This window comes from Lynx rufus, unplaced genomic scaffold (genome assembly GCF_022079265.1).
Source record: "Lynx rufus isolate CCGP_SWC_20201006 ecotype Redwood Valley unplaced genomic scaffold, mLynRuf1.p SCAF_5, whole genome shotgun sequence".
In the NCBI taxonomy this organism is placed as follows: Eukaryota; Metazoa; Chordata; class Mammalia; order Carnivora; family Felidae; genus Lynx; species Lynx rufus.
This window is the reverse complement of record NW_025814867.1, coordinates 130,648,485-130,666,000: the sequence shown is the minus strand read 5'-3', so window position 1 is coordinate 130,666,000 and position 17,516 is coordinate 130,648,485. Positions and strand designations below refer to the sequence as shown.

At 41.8% G+C, this 17,516-nt stretch overlaps 1 protein-coding gene and 1 long non-coding RNA gene across 2 annotated transcripts in view; one reads left to right on the top strand and one right to left on the bottom strand.

Annotated features, from left to right (window-relative positions):
- Positions 1-1,068: 1,068 nt before the first annotated feature.
- Positions 1,069-3,383, bottom strand: LOC124526616 (uncharacterized). Its single transcript, XR_006965703.1, has 3 exons — positions 3,291-3,383; positions 2,782-2,933; positions 1,069-2,403 (listed from the first exon to the last, which is right to left on the bottom strand). It is a non-coding gene; the product is annotated as an uncharacterized LOC124526616 (long non-coding RNA).
- The window catches only part of NRIP1 (nuclear receptor interacting protein 1), a 100,478-nt gene continuing 86,198 nt past the window's right edge, over positions 3,237-17,516 (top strand). The window contains exon 1 of the mRNA XM_047099687.1: positions 3,237-3,394. The gene's annotated coding sequence lies outside the window, so the exon portion shown is untranslated. The remainder of the gene's footprint in view (positions 3,395-17,516) is intronic.

The following is a 17,516-nucleotide window of genomic DNA, read 5'->3' as shown; positions in this document are numbered from 1 at the left end:
ACCTCACTTATTAGAAGGCCGTTTCTCTATGAACCTCAGTGATCCAAAACCCAGTTAAGGTACAAAAAAGAATACTTTTTTTTTTATTTTTTTAAATGTTTATTTATTTTTGGGGCGCCTGGGTGGCGCAGTCGGTTAAGCCTCCGACTTCAGCCAGGTCACGATCTCGCGGTCCGTGAGTTCGAGCCCCGCGTCGGGCTCTGGGCTGACAGCTCAGAGCCTGGAGCCCGTTTCTGATTCTGTGTCTCCCTCTCTCTCTGCCCCTCCCCCGTTCATGCTCTGTCTCTCTCTGTCCCAAAAATAAATAAACGTTGAAAAAAAAAATTAAAAAAAAAATGTTTATTTATTTTTGAGAGAGACAGAGACAGAATGCGAGTGGGTTAGGGGCAGAGAGAGAGGGAGACACAGTACCTGAAGCAGGCTCCAGGCTCGAAGTGTCAGCACAGAGCCCTAAGCGGGGCTCGAACTCAGGAGCTGTGAGGTCATGACCTGAGCCAAAGTCAGACACTCAACCGACTGAGCCACCCAGGCACCCCAAAAGAATACTTTTCAAAGCAACATTTGAGTAGTTTGAATAACTGTCCCTAAGTCTATGCATTAAGGTTCATGTGTCTTACTCCTTGGTGAGCACATCAGTTTCTTACCTAGGACCTAATTAGTTTTACTTTACTGAATTGTGACAAGTGAGGCTATCTAGATTCCCAGTCTGCACTAGACCAGACACTGCCAATGAGAAGAGGAGGAAAATATTGGAGGCAGCATGCTGTGGCAACAGAGAAAAAGGACAACAGATTGTCAGTTAGTGAAGGGGACGAGAGAAACTACAAAGAGCAGAGATAATCACTAAGTCATAGAGTCCTTCAGTGCAGCGATTGATAGCTTATATACCTCCTGGGAGCATCTCTTAACAACTAGGAAGAAGCCTGATATAGAATGTTTTTGTTGAATCCGCTACAACTTACTGCAATAAACACTTTTAATAAAATTAACCCTGAATTTCCAAGAAAAAAGCCAAAGAAAGTCCAATATATTGCTCAAGAAAAATATATATATATATATATAACCCATTTTAGAAAATCTGTGTATATCACTTAACAGTTTTTTGTTTGTTTTTTAAGTTTGACTCCTTAAAGGGCCAGATTCCAATTCTGATGATCATCACTTAATTAGAACAGTTCACTTTCACCAACTGGATAAATGATGTACTGTAGAATAGCTGACTTTACACAGTGGCCTTGAGCAAATTTCAAACTGTTGTATATGCATGCATAAGAAGCTACCACATGAAGTTTAAACTGTGTTAGATGGCAACAGATTACACAGTTGAATCACTAGGGTGATGTAAAATAATTGTTCTAAAATGCACCATCACCATTAAGCAAAATGATCCTACCATGTGCCCAGCACTGTGCTAGGTGGTGCATTTATTAAGCATTGCTTTCACTTTTAAGATTTGGAGGTGTTACAGAACACTCATTCATATTTTTAAAGGTTAAAAGACATTTTAAATGCACAATACAGCCATTACATAACAGGCATAGACTACTGTTTCATGACTAGGATAGTGGTTTTCTTAAGTGTGCTGGCAACTCTATTTTCCAATGTTATCGAATTCTTAAGGATTTGAAAACCTATACATAGGAATGGAGTGCCTCATCCTCTCATTTGTTTTGTGTATTAAGTGTTTTAACACAGGCATGCCATTTCCGAGTCAAGGGTGAGGCTAAGCTGTACTTCAGCGTTTTTGTATCAGGCAAAAGACAATTTCAGCAACGGCACTCATTTCCCCCCCCCCCCCCCCCGGTACTTTTTTTCATGGCGAGTTACTAAACGCTAGATGCTAGAGTCAAAAAGAAACCTGACATCTGGGGAGGTGTTGAAGGGGTGTTAATAGTTCTAGTTAGATGTCTGGGGGAGCGTTGAGGATAAGATTTTAAAACAGCAAATGCAAGGAGAAGGAGGGGGGGATTATGGTTTTGTAGGACTCTCTCCTCTCTCTACTTTCTCTCGCCACCAATCCATATGTGCCTCCCCCCTCCCCAGTTCAGAGGCGGGTTCAGCGAGATTAAGCTGCAGGAAACCGAGAGGCTCCACAGCGCTGCCGCCCCGGCCTCGTGATGTAATTGTTATTTCTTATTCCGAGACTGAACCGAGCAGAGCTGCCGAAGAAGTGGCAGTCCTGTTCTTTCTGCCTCGTCTGGTGGGGTCAAATTCTTCCCCGGGATGATGTAGATTCGCTGACCGACTCCTGCCGGAGACTTCGCAGTGACAAAGCAGTTGAAGATAAACCCTGCTCCTGGGTCCTACGTCCGTCCAAGGAGCTGGACGGGGCACTCCTCAGGTCTCCTTCCCAGTCTTCCTCTCTGAGTCACTCCACATTGATTCCTGGGTGCCTACTACGTGCTAAGGCGTGGGGTCAAAGTGACCTGGAGTTAGTGCCCGTGCCCCCTCCCCCCCCCCCCCCACCGCGCCAAGATTGAAGCAGGACACACAGATTACAAGGTGGTGGAGCTGGGGGAGGGGTGCGTGAGAAGGAGGCGAGGGAACGCGTGTCGTGGGGTGAAATGGGAGCGGGGGCGCCAGCACCCCGGCGGGACCTGGGCGTCCCGGCCCCCAGGCTGTGTCCCAGACGCGAGCCCACGGCCGGCGTTAAAGAGAACAAGCCCCCGGGGGGCCCGGGAGGAGCTGTCCAGTCGCCTTGGGCTGTCGGGGGCGGCTGGACAGAGCCGGGAGCCGAGCGTGGGGGGGGAAGGGGTCGGCTCGGGCGCGTGGAGCACCCACCTCTCCCGGCCGACGCAGTCCTCCCGCCGCCTTTGGGCCCTGCAGCCCCCGCCGGGCCATCCAGAGGGCGGGCAAGGAGGAAAACAGCAAACCGGGGGCGGGGGGGGGTGCTCCTCAGTTCCCGCGAGCTGCCGGGACCCGAGCGGTTCCTCCTGCCCCGGTGACAATGGGAGGGAGGGGGAAAAAAGGGTTAAGAAACTTGGCTGAAGAGCTGAATGGCGTGGAGCGGCGAGGGGAGGGACTGGGCCGCGGCGGACTCGGCGGCGGAGGGAGGAGCGCGGCTGCGGGCGGGCGGGCGGCGAGCGAGGCGCTCAAAGTCAGCCTCGCAGACATTGCAGCAGAGCCCCGAACTCGGGAGGCGGCGGCGGCGGCGGCGGAGGAGGAGGAGGCGGAGGAGGTGGAGGAGGCGGCCGAGGCGGAGGGACGCGCCGGCCCCAAGCCCTCCCGCCCGCCCGCGCACGCCCGCCGGTGGCCCCGCGGCTGCCACTGCGCTTGGCAGCGCTGCTGACCGGAGGGAAGAGCTCGCCGGGGCGCCGAGGGAGCACGGGGCGGCGGGGCGCCTTCGTGGAGTGCGCCTGACGGAGCCCGAGGCGCGGAGCCGCGGCGGCCTCGGGTGAGTGGCGGCCGCGGCCGGGGGCTGCAGGAGCGGCCGCGGGCGCCGCCGGAAACGGCCCGGGAGCGCGGCCCCGCGGCGGCGGCGGCGGCGGCTGGCAGGGCCGCGGGGGCGTCGGGGCGCCGGGGACCGCGCTGCCTGCGGCGGGAGCGGACGCGGACGGCGGGGTGGGCTCAGCCTCGGGGAGGAATCGTTTCCGGGGATATTCCGCCTCTCCTGCCGGGTCCGAATCTTCCCGGGAACTCGGGGTGGGGGTGGGGGGGGGAGGCAGCTGGGCCGGCAAGTTGTGGAGTTGGCCCCGGGCTCACCGGCCGCTCTGTGGCTGTCCTGGGCCGAGGGGCGGCCTCCGTGTGCTCCCCGAGGCGCGCCCGGCACGGGTGGCCGGGCCCGGGTCGTGCCCCGCTCCACTGCCCCCTCGGCCCGGAGTCCCGGGCGCTTCTCGCCGCGCAGCCCTCGGTCCTGCTGCCCGGGGCGACCTGGGCGGCGCCGGGTGCTGCTACCCGTCTCTCGCCCGGTGCCTCCCTGCTCAGGGCTCGCGGGATTCAGGGTCTGGACAAGCAAACAGGAAAAAAGGGACAGCTCTCCAGGCCCCCACCAGACCCCCAGGCCTGGCCGGTCGGTTCTTGTCCTTCCCCCTCCCGAGAGCGAGGCTCTTTGCACCCGAGGCCTCAACCATCACTTGACCCCCTGATGAGCCAAAAACCGGGCTCACATTTGGGGTGAGCCCAGTGGAGGTCCTGGGAGGCTGCCTTTCTCTCCTCTTGTGCAGCAGTGTCCTCCTTACTACTAGTGAATCTTGTTGGTTTATGAACGGTTTCCCTGGAAATATTCTACGATCCCTCCCATCCTTTCCAAAGTAGTTTCCAAATTTTAACCAAGAGTTGGTGTTCAGTGTAAGGAACAAAGGAATCAACTGTGTGTCTCAGAGGCGACCAAGCTGGGAGTCTGTAACACATGTTGATCTCTGAAGCATTACAGGCGGTTCTACCTTCTATCTCGTTAGTGATTTAATTGGTTTCTGAAGATAGTGGAAGAAAAACAGAATGATAAGCGCTTTTGCGTTAAATATTTTTTTAATAGGGCATTTTATTTTGGAAAAAAATTAAGACGTTTCTAGCTACAAAGACTTCTTGCTCAGACGGTGGAACTAAGTTGGAGTTTGTCTCCGGTAAAGTAAATGATTAAATTGTGAGATGGTGCGGGGGTGAAAAACTGTCTTTAGAGGAAGAAAGCCTGTCTATAGGTGTCCAAAGTAAATATGGTTGTCGTGTAATATACATGAATACCCTTTACGTTTGGGGGGGGGGCATTCATGGAGCAGAGGGCTTTGGTAATTCATTCTTTAAAGTTATGAATTGCCTTGAACCTGCTTATTAGTGGATCATATGTTTAGCAAGTGGGTGCATCTTCCGGATGTTTAACCACCACTTTGTCACCTTTGTTGAAGAGACACTGAAATAAGTGGACTTTTAAAACAAATAGTGCTTCAACTGCCTGGCACTTGAGTGTGGGTTGCTGCCTGGAGTATGTTGAAATGTTTTTCAACTTAGAAATAAGTTGCTTGGGTTTTGCCCAGGGCTTTGGTGGTAGTGTCGATTGGGTTTGGTTGGTTCAGAGTAGTGCCTTCCTAACCAGTAACAACTTTTCCCTGTCTGGAGTTAGTTCCTAGAGACAAAGAAGAATCAGTCCCTGGGAACAGCTACTGTGCAGGCTGGGGGATTGTCACTCTAGTCTGTTTCACTCACTCTGGTGGGGAAACACCTCTTTCCACACTTACCCCTGCAGGTGCCCTAAGAGGGTGAGTTAAATGTATATTTTGGGGGGGGGGGAAAGAGGACTGCTTATTGTTAGTTTTACTCCAGTGAGGTCCCTACAGTGCTTTTGAAGCAGTTGAAAACCAGGTTTAATGCCTGTGGGAAGACTTGACTTAGAACTACTTTTTGCGTTTATCTCCAAAACTCTGTAGAACTTGGGTTTTACTAATTTAAACATCCCCAAATACTGTAAGTTTGCAACAAAGAAGTGTCTGTAAAAGAGGCTAAGGGCTCTTCTGACTCTTGCAGTTTTAAGAGCAAAACATCATGATAAAAAATAACCTATACCACCACCTAGAGTCTGTTTGTTAGTTTATTGCTCCTGAAGTTTGCTTAAATTGACACGTCTCTTGTGGTTCCAATATAGCCAAAAAATGATTAAGAAGCGCTAGCTTTCAAAAGGCCGTCCAAGAGAATAATTATTTGTGTAATAAATAGCAAGTGCCAATTTCAATTATCCATGCTACCTTTAGCATTGAAAATTATGACATATCAAGTTGAGTGGCTGTTCTCCAAAAGATACGGATTCAAAAGAATTTAAAACTGGGAATTTTTCAGTTTGCGCTCCAAGGTAGCTCTGTGATTGCTTAAAGACTGTCTTCACTGTTACCAGAGATTCAAGAAATCTCACAGATGAAATGTCATTAGGACTTTTTGAGGTCCCACATCAAACAAAAGCAATGATAAAAGTATAAGGGAGTGTTACAACTCCAGGAATTCTGGAAATTCAAAAAGTAAGAGAGAACATAGGCTGTAGTAGACTTAGGGTTCCGAGAGGTGAAAAGTAAATCAATGTGAAATAAAGTGGTAATCTGTCTGGCTGGTAGTTTATACATAGTAAAGCGATCCGTTAAATGGGAGACCTGGGGATGGCAGCTTTAGTGCCATGCGGCTTATCACATTGTCTGGAGGAAGTAACGTTCCTTCTTTAAATGGTACAACCTGAGAGAAAGATGGCCTCCAAGATCTTTAATTAAATACCGGTTGCACAGAGAGAACTAGAGCACTGTATTAATTCTGTCAAACATCACTATTTTAGAACATTGAGGACAACTAAAAATGAATTAACTCATATCTGAAAGCAGAGTTTTATGGAAGGTGACAGATGAGGCAAAATATGTCAATCTAATGGAACAAGTAAGAAGATAAGAAGATATGTCATTCTTGGCTCTCTAGAAAGATGAGAGAGAAGAAGGTTATTATTAATTGTACAGATTTCTTTGCAAACCAATACTGGAAGGCAGTGATATAGAAGGTAATTTTAAATCAGAGTGGCTTAGGATATCATACATGATGTTAAAGGGATTAGGTTTTTAATTTTAAAACTTGAAGATTGTAGGAAACTTAAAAGCTCGTATTTTAAGTGTTGTTTTGGAAAAGCGGTAAGAGTTTTGTGTATCAGGTTGAAAGATAATTCTGCCAGAAATAAGTTCAAAACGTCTAATTTTCACCTAGAAAGAATTGTTGAGTTTAAATTGTGATGGGTACAGTTTTGTTTTTCAAACTTTAGATTGCCTGATGCAGTTAGTTTTTAAAGCGTAGGTTAATAGAGAAGAAGAATTCTAGTTTATCTGTCAGTGGTACACCTCTCTCTGTATTGCTGTCTCCTCTCATCCCCTTTTCTAAAATAAACAGCTTCTACATTTTTGGATACGTTCTTTCATGAAAATTGCCTTCCTTTGCAGCTTCCTGTCTTGGCCCTGGTGGGGTAAAGGTTCTTTACTCTTGAGCTTTTTCCATATGCCCCTTCACATGGCTAATACACGATCAGTGTGCATTTTGTTTTGTTTTAATACTGATTTACTGTTAACGTGGATGAAGACTGGGGAAAGAAGCATTTGGTATTTTAACAAAGCTCCTTGTGCACATGTCTTCCAATGGAGGAAATATTTTTATGAAAAGCAATTATTGACTACCATTGAAAAGTCAAACATTCTCAGCAGAATATGGCAGGGGGAGGGGCTTCAGGATAATAAGTTTGAATCTGGGAATTGAATTGTTCAAGATGCATTTCCTTAAGTTGCTCTCCGGGGGCGAGGGGATGAACAGACTCATTCTGTAGTATTTAGATACCACAACAATCACAGAAATATAACACCAGGATGGTCACTAAGACTTGAGAAGGTAAAAATCAGGAGTGTCAGATGATGAAGCAGGCCATTGGAATGGAACTGAGGATTATGTCCGGAGGCTGGAATGAACAAAAAGTAAATGGAGGAGAGAGATCTTGTTTCCGTATCCTGTTTGCATCTGATGCTGAAGCAGGGACATGAATTGCTGATGGTAATGGATTCCCTTTTATGAGGGCTGCAATATTATATAAATAGTGGTTGTTTGGAGAGGGAAAAATGACAAATTCCACATTTGTGCCTCTGTATACTTTGCTGTTGAGTGTCTCTTAAATATATATTTAAGGTGGAAGCCCAAAACTGGGCACCAGAATAGAACCGGGAGTTATAGTTTGTTTGGAAGAAAATGAATTCATATTAGACCACTTTTCTTTGTTCTTTTAAGATCTTGTGTTTCCCAAGGGTCTTACTGAACACAGGAAACAGTACTGAGGTTTGGGTGGTGAACTAGAGAATTCTTTCCTAGGATTTCTGATAAAGATAACTTGAAGCGGATAACTACAGAAAGAATATTTCCTTTAAGCACCTTTAGGATTAGGGGGAAATAGGGACTTAGAGTTCTCTGAAGTCTTAGTAGGGTTTCTTCACATACTGTGCTCTAAATGTCCATCTGTTTCGTTGTTGTTGTCGTCGTTGTTGTTGTTCCTTGAAATTTAATGTTCAGTTTGATAGATATTGAATATTTAGGATTCTAAAAATTAGAGGTCATTTAGAACAGACTTTTCCTTTTCCTTTACTACAGGTATGAAGGGTAGTTTTAATTTTTCATTAAAAATACAGCTATTGAGATAATAGGATGTTATACTAATTGTTGTCACTGTGATAGTACATACTGTGCATTATGAACTTTGAAATCCAAACAGATTCCTGCACCTCTTAAAATATTACAAATAAAGCATTACAAAACTTGTGGTGTCTTAGAGTATCCATACACCTGAAACAAAGTAATCTTATTTAAGTTCATGAAACATTGAGAAGAACAGCAAAGAGGGGAAATATGATACATTTTACCACTGTATTAGGATTTTGTTAAAGTTAATACCTTAAACCATGCTAGGGATAACATTTGGCCTAGAACTGTAGGGGTAATATGATGAGAAGCAGATTTAAAGAATTTATGAGGAGACTGGCAATTCAAAAATGTAGCTATGAAAGAAGGGACTTCACTGTGTTTACTTAGTGGTATTAAGATACTTCTGAATGTCTATACCAGATTTTAGGATAGATTGTTTTTGAAGATAATGTTATGGATAATTACCTGATTTGGATAATTCATCTGATTTGTTTTTTAGCTGAAAAAAATTCAAGAATAACTCCAGAATGTGTTCAAACTTTGGCTAGGAGGATGCTTGTGACATCCATTGGTCTGTCCGTCCATCATCCATCCATCCTTCCTCCCCACCTTTCTTCCTTCATCTATCCTGTCTTCCTTCTTCCCTCCCTCCCTCTTTCAATAAATAGCGTGAGGGGAAAAATCATTTTGTTAAGAAATTTGGAAATAGAATTGCTTCTCTGAAAGGGTTAATAGTTGTGTTTGAAATTCAAAGCTAGCATGCTTCACTCTTCCCAGGAAATTTTTTTGACTTGGTATACTTCAGGGAATAAAAGCTCTAAATTAAAACCCATCTTGCCTCTTTAACTTTGTGTCATTTAGCAAAAATATCTTTAAGGATGAAGAAAGAGACCCTTATTTGCCTTAAATTCCAGGTCACTCTGTGACTAAGCCTGGTGTTTCAAGAAATATTAAACTAGAAGCTTGCTGGGAACTTGAGTCATCAGCTTAAGATACCACGAGGACCAGGACAACTCTGATTGACCTGATGTTGGTGTTTATTCAGAGCTTTGGTGGAATGAAGTCTCTTATCCTTGGACTTCTAATTAAGAAAGTCCTTTTTCAGTCACGTGTTAAATGATAGGGCTACTCCTTATTTTTAAATCTGTAATCTGCTAATGAATTGAGAACAAATCAGGAATTAAGGAGTTAGGAGCTTCTGTTAATTGGGGTGCTTTATTTTGCTTTTACCTTCCTCACCAGCTATGTAAGGATACTGGGTAGAAGTCAGGCAATTAGCTTTAGGTAGATGAGAGAAAAGCTCAAGTCACATAGTTGATAAGCAAACTTCTCCTTGTAGTTGTGTGCTTTGACTTGTTGAGTTTGTCTATACTGTATATAACATGTGACTGCATTAAAAAATACATTAATGCATTAAAAAGTCATGATAATTCAGCATTGCAGTAGTTAGGAAATTATGTTTATATGTAGTCTTAAAATGAGAATAGTATAATTGTTGTGTTGATTTAATAACAGTGTAGATAAGAGAGCTGACATGTGACAGAACATAATCAAAATTTGAGAATTAGAAGTTCAAAATAGAAAAAAAAAAGAGTCTTCTCCCTTGAGGGATCTCTCCAGGATTCGAGAGATAGGAAATGTTTAAGGGATTGTAGCTGGTTTTTGAAATGCGCACTTTTTTAGATTATCTTTTTTGATTCTTGCATTTATGAATTTAGAGTAATCTACAACAGAGTGGTAGATGTATACACTGGAAAAGAAACAAATTAAGGGAAGGAAGGGGGATAGAAGAAAGTGGAGAATCCCAAGAAAAACTCTAGAATAGGAATTGACCCCACCTTTCAAATAGGCTAGAATAAGAAACACTCAAATAGGACATAAATAAAAAACATCCTCAAAATGAATTAATCATAGTTGCAGGGTTTTGTTTTGTTTGTTTGTTTGTTTTCCTATAAAGGGAATATTTGCACAATGGGTCATGTAAGCTCAACTTTGATTTTTAAAACACAAATTTTTAAATAGTCTTTGTTCTAGGGGCACCTGGGTGGCTCAGTGGGTTAAGTGTCCGACATTGGCTCTGGTCATGATCTCATGGTTTGTGGGTTCAAGCCCCACGTCAGGCTCTGTGCTGACAGCTCAGAGCCTGGAACTTGCTTCAGATTCTGTGCCTCCCTCTTCCCCCCCCCCCGCCCCCTCTCTGCCCCTCCGCCGTTCACTCTCTGCCTCTCTCAAAAATAAACATTAAAAAAAAATAAAAGTATTTGTTTTGTTATTCCACATCCAATTTTCTAGCTTAGGATCTGCTACTAAAACCGTGTATAATACAGATAATGGGAACGTCCTTTTATCTCTCTGTAGACTAGAACAAGGGGTTTAGATTTGATTTCTAAATTGTGAAATTCTGATTCTATACATTGACGTGTGCTGTCAGTAAGCAGTAAAGATTTCAAGCCTGAGGTTTTAAAAGTAGACATGATAGGGTAAAAACTGGAAATCCAAAAAGCTGCCTTTTTTTTTTTTAAACGTTTATTTATTTTTGAGACAGAGAGAGACAGCATGAACGGGGGAGGTTCAGAGAGAGAGGGAGACCACAGAATCTGAAACAGGCTCCAGGTTCCGAGCTGTCAGCACAGAGCCCGACGCGGGGCTTGAATTCACGAACCGCAAGATCATGACCTGAGCCGAAGTTGGACGCTTAACCGACTGAGCCACCTAGGTGCCCCACTGCCCTTTTTTTTTTTTTTGCCTTTTACTTTTTTATTGAGAGAAAGAGCAGGAAAAGGAAGAGGATTTGGGGACATCTGCTTTGTTCCAGGCACTTGGCTGTCTGCTTTACAATTTCCATGTGACATAGGTATCATTTTCTCGATTTACAGAGAAAGAAACCTAGTGTGAGAAATGCCTGAGGTCACACAGCTAATGTCATTGATAATAATTTGCTTTTTCATGAGAGTATGCCATCTTTTTTAAAAGAAAGCCAGTCTCTATTTGATTTTTAGAAAGTTCTAAAAGCCTGCTCCCAAATAGAGCGTAGAATAGCCATAGAACTCGGTGCAGCACCCCCAGTCTGCCGGGCCTGGCTTTCCAAAGACCAGTCTCATAAGGAAGGCACCCTGTTTCCAACTGGTAATTCTGTAGCAGTTGATGTTAATTCTCAAGAGAACTGATGCCCTCTGTTCCCTGGGCTTACCTGAGAAATGTAGTCACCCAGGGTAACTCTGCAAGCTCCTTTCCCTCCTCAGATGCTAACCCTTGTGAGGTATTCCACACAATTACCGTAGTGTTCTTTGAGGCAGAGAAAGCAACCATGTTTCTTGATATAATTCATTAAAATACCTTGTCATGGTCTTCATCCAGGTGCTCCCAAGGCTAATTTTGTTTGTCTACTTGAAGGAGCACTTTCAGCAAATTCAGGCCCATAGCTCTTTCTGGTGGAAAAGTTAAAATTCTTGACTGTAATGGTTCTTGACATGAATTTTGTGTCATTGCCCTATCTTCACCTACCATAATTTTATTTTAAAGACTACACCATGCTAATAAACTGGGCTCTTTGTTACAAAGAGGAAATTGATAATGCATTTGTGAATTTATCAGGAGGAAACAGAGATAGATGAGTATTTGGCTTCATTCTGGGAGTAGAATATGGTCAGGAAAGAGATTTTTGGGTTAGGGAGGTTTGTGGTATACAGTATTTTTTTTTTAATTTTTTTTAATGTTTGTTTTCGAGAGAGCGCGTGTGTGTATGAGCACGAGTTGGGGAGGGGCAGAGAGAGAGACAGGGAGTCACAGAATCTGAAGCAGGCTCCAGGCTCTGAGTCGTCAGCACAGAGCCCGACACGGGGATTGAACCCACGAACCCTGAGATCATGACCTGAGCCGAAGTTGGATGCTCAACCCACTGAGCCATCCAGGTGCCCCTGGTATACAGTATATTTTTAAGTGCACATCGGACGTGCTCTGTTATTGTTGAGGCCATGAGAAATGTAGTTATAAACCTCTCCACCTCTTCTTACTTGCTTCATTTAAAATTTATGGAATTCTGAACCCAAAAGAATAAAGCTGGGTGGTAGTGGTTCCCTCTGCACTAAAAGATACAGTCAAATTAAAACTGTAGTGGAGACACAAGGATGAGTAATAGGCTCATATACATAATATTTTCTAGCGTGCTTTGGATTTTGAATTGCCAAGTGAATGTTGGATAAACAAAAGGGTTTGTATAAAAGCTGCAAAGGAGTGTTTTACTACAATGTTTTATTAAGAGAATATATTGTATCTGGCCAAATAAGAGAGAAGCCATGTAAGTAAACAATCTGGGGGGAAAAAAAATCTTTCTGGAGTTCAGATACATGTTTATATTCTCTCCCTAACCCATCCCTACCTTTTTAAGAAGTTTAACTGAAATAGACTGAATCTACATGAGGCCAGGGATTGAAGATAGAAATTTTTTTTTTTATTCACCATCTGGTTCTTTCCCAATATCCAGATGTTTGGTGTTATTGAGTCAAAACTCAAAGCAATGCATTGTTTATTTTGTTAGTAAAACGCTGTGCTTACTATCCTAGTATCCTTGACTGACCTGAATCAATGTCATATTTTCTTCTTCCCTTTCTTTTCCTTTTTTTTTGCTTGGCTCTCACATAAGTTGAAGTAATTTCATAGAATCCTTACATTTTTCAGAGTGGAGGGGAACGTGATAAAAGCTATGGATGCTCCAGGTTTAAGTCTATTTGTCCTACAGGTACCTTGTCTTCCCCATTTCAAACAAGTTGGGTTATAAAGGCATCTTGCTTAATAGGAGAGTACACGGAATAGTAGTTGGTGTGAACTGTAAATCAAATAGTGTTAAATGCTACCTTTTAGCACTTACACACCTTTTTCCTTTGATCCTCCTTTTTTTTTTGCCAAGGTATACATATGATGCAATGGGGTAAATTACTTGCTTATCTTCCAACACTTTTGTCATTGTTAATGCTGAAATGAGGGTGTTGTATATATTGTACACCCGAAACTATTATACTGTTCACTAACTGGAATTTAAATAAAAACTTTAAAAAAATGAAATAATATTTCCAAAACTTTTGTTGTTTGCATTTTACAGAGGAGGAAACTGAACCCCTGAGAATTTAAGTACATTTTAAAATTTATACAGCCAGTACTTGGGTAAACCCAGGATAAGAAATCAAGCCTTAATTTATTTCAGTTTATTAGTTTTTGTGAAGGCAGTCACAGAAAGAGGGCTTAGGTACCAGATGTTAAGAAATCGTTAATAACGTTTGGTGATGGATCCAGCAGTAAAGTCCACACTGACCAGAAAGACAGTCTTGAGAAGCGGAGCGAGAAAGGACCAGCTACATCCCCCTTGGTTTTGGAGCATATTTTCTTCTCCTGCTACCAAAATATGGTCTTCAGAACAGTCTTGTGATTCATTTGATATTCTCGTACTTGGAACGTACTTTCTAGGCTGAGAATTTAAAAACAAGTTTTACAGTACAGGTGCGCATTTATTCATGCAGCAGCTTTGTTTCTACATGTTATATACATTTTGAGCTCTATTTAAAAATCAGTAGGGAAACTTCTATTTGTAGATTACCAGAGCCAGGTACCTTTCGTTAACTAGTGGGATCAGAATACTCACAGGTCAGCTCTAGTTATTACTGAAGAGTGATATTTTAAAATTACTAGTGCAGGTAGTTGGGTCTGTCTGTTCAACTGGGAATATAATGCAAAGGTTATGGACCCCATTACTGTATACTCCTGTGAAAAGGTAACATAATGACAGGGCACTGTGTGGACTAGTGGTGAGAATGTGCCCTGAACCAAGGGCCTCTAGATCCAGCCCTGTAGAATGAGAACAAGAGAGAAGAAACCTAATGGGAGCCACTTATATGGGCCACAGACCATATTTTGACCTTGGCGAAGTAAATTGGAAAGAAATATTCTTACTCATGGGACAGTGGGCAAGAGAGTGTAGGTGCTCACTGCAGTCCCCAAGCCTCCAACAAGATCAGGTTTGTCTCCCACAGTTCTCTGTACCCTGATTGCAATGGCCACACTTGTTTAATGTTTGTGTTTCTCAGTGGACCGTCCGCTCCATGAATAGGAGCTCATTCATCAGTGTACTGTTGGTGTTGTAGATGCCTGGCACATAGAGGGCCGTTACAAACATTTGTTGAACTGAACTGTACCAATCCAATTATTGGTAAACTCTGGCTTTGTGGGGTCAGGGATAGAGCCTTTATGTATTTATATGTAACAGTTGCCAATTATTGTGCATAGCTAATTCGTAATAGCTGCTGTTCTACATTTTTTTTCTTTATTTAAATTAGGGCGTCTAAAAGGAATACTGTTTCTTCCTTAAAATTTATCATCATCTTTCCAGGAGTATTAACTATGAAGGAAAAAGTGCACCTATTGGTGACATTATAATTACTTGGCACTTGCAATTGTTTTGTAATGCTGGGTTTCTTCAAAAATACACAAACTACAATATCTCAGAAAACACATTTAGCACAATCTTTGGGGGCAACATTTAATTATTTTTTAAAGAAACAAATTTTTTATAGAGCTGCATAGAGAGTTTTCTTAGCTTCATTTCCTTAAAGACACTTAGTTTAATGGTAGTGGTAAAGAGACCCGAGCTTGACACATTTAATCACATTGGATTTGACTAGTTGGGAAGACGGAGGCATTTCAAAATCTCATGTCTAGAGTTAATTTTGGTGTTCAGTAATCTAAAAGTTAGAGACCATCAAGAATGACCTGATGATTCAAACCCTACTAAGTTACAGGACTTAAATAGTAGATGAACCCCTTTTGTTATTATTATTTTTTAAATTAGTAATAGCTCTTTTCTGGAGGTGAATTTTTTGACTGTCACAACACTATTCTGTTCAACTAGATTAATAATGCTCAGGTAGAAAGGAAACATTTTAAAATGGAGCTCAGAAATTTCTAAACTACCAGTTAATTTTCAAATGCTAAAATGTATAGATTATCTGGGATATATGTTTACAACACTGAGATTTCACAAATGCTCTTAAAGTAACTTTAACCCGGTTTCTTGCTTTGTGAAGATAAAGTTTTACTAAACTTCATCCATGCTTGGGAGTGGATATCTTTTGTAAACAGAAAAAACAGCTCTCATGGCTCTCATGTATATATATATGTGTGTAGTGTGTGTGTGTGTGTGTGTCAGTCACATGCTTATAAATTATAGCAAAAGAAGATCTGCAGGCCAATGGACTATTGTCCAAAGTAAAAAGGTAGAAAAAATTGCACATTGACTAATTATGTGATACATTCTACTTTGTGCTTTCAAAATTGTTTATCCTGATTGACTGGACATCTTTGCTTTTCATAGTTCCTTAGCGTCAATGTGTTATAGAATGCATGAATTCTGTACATTAGTATAAGTTTTCCAATGTTAGATTCCTCAACAGAGACCCAAACTTAATTTCTATATTCATGAACTGACTCTTGTAAGTAAGGCATGATGTTTCATTTAAAATAACAGCATTTTCCTTTGTGGTAAAAAAAAAAAAAAAAGGTGAATAAGATTCTAAATCATTATTTGTGGGTAATTATTTTGTGTCTGCTACAAGTGTTTGTTCTAGCTCTGACCACTCATCCAGCCACGTATTTTACATTTTGTACATCCTTGTAGATACTTGTCCTGATAATGCCAAGCCATGCTTTCCTTTGAAATAGGGTAAACAAATTCACTTTGAGTTTTAAACTCTCGTACCATGTTTTCTTACCTGTTAAAATAGAGTAAATTCCATCATTGGATTTATTCATCATTTTAGCACAACTCTGAATGATCTTTCTTTTAAAAATTATGGTATGTTCCAATTAGTGGCATATTACCTTAACTTGTCAGTTTCCTGTAAAATGACAATATTGATTACTGAAAATGGGTGAAATGGGCCTTGGGACAGTCAACAACAAAAAGGATAGAAGTAAAATCTGACTTTTAATCTTTTGAAAATCTGAGACCAATTTGTATTTTCTCACAAGATTCACAGATGATAATCCAATATTTGTTATATGTTATTGATCTTTAAATTGTTTTCATGTGTTATAGTGAAAGTAGTAAAAAATTTTTCTAGCTGTGTGAGGAAAATGGAAGAGGACTAATAACACACATTTCTGTATGTTAAAACTAAAATACCCCTGTGAAGACAGCATGTTAGTTTCGACTATATTTTTTATTTTATAGTGAATTTAAAAGTTTTTTTTTGTTTTGTTTTTATATTTTGAAATCCTGGCAGATGCAAACAGCAATCTGTATACATACAGGTGTTAAAAAAAAAAAAAAGTATTTTTAGAGATCTCCAGCTGTGAATTTGTCCACTGGGAATAAATTGTGAGTTGTAATTGCTTTCTGTAACTTAAGTCATTTGCTCTGTTGAATATTTAAATGAAGCATCAGGAAAGAAAAAAAAACTGTATTCATACAATACATATTCACACATACTTATATGTGAATGTGGCAGAATTTAGCAGTTCTTGATGACCATTGTTACTTTTAAAAAGAATTAGCGAGGGGAGAGAAAGTTTTGTGTGTGTAGGGAAATTACTTCTGAGGCCTGTTCACATGCCTATTTGTTTTGCTTTAGTCTAGTTTGTGTGGTGCATTCTAGAGGGTGGTGAAAGATAATAATTTGTGGTGAACAATTAGTATCCTTAACACACTGTTGAGTGGTTTAACTATTAATCAGAGATATCATGGAGAATAAAGGAGTAGAGGTAGAGATTAGATAGGTTTCAATGTGGCTCAGCTGAAGCTGTGAAATGGGCTTCATTTAATGTTTTCTGGCCTCAGTTTATAAAATAAGGGAGGCGGACTAGAATGATGATTTGGTTCCTCTCCGTAAGAATCAGTATCACTTCACAAATGAGGTTTTACTGTTGCATGCATTGAGTAACAGTGTGCATAGAACTAAGGGCTGAGAGGATGTCCCTTATGATTTTTTGAGCTTGGCATTTCATATTTTACAGCAAAGTTTTTAGTTTAACATAATTGAACTTGTACTAGATAGGGTTAATAGGCTAGAACAAAAGGTCAAAGCATAAGGCATTAGGCTTAATTAAGGGAGAGCAGGAGTGGCAGGAGTGTGTGACAGTTAAATGGGTTTCCCACAGACTAATGTCGGTTACAGTGCAACCATGCCTCAACTTAAGTGGGTTATTTTGTGCAAAGGGCAGCAGTGATTAGCAGTTTGACATGCCAGACACTTCTGGCCAATCCCATCTGTTTTAGAGGTTAAAAAAGCACACCTTTATGAGCTGATGGATTGATTTGTGTGCCCGTCTGGTAAAGATTAGAAGTCCAAGGCCAATGCAGTAAATGTCAGTTACAGAATATTGTACTTTCTTCGTTGGCT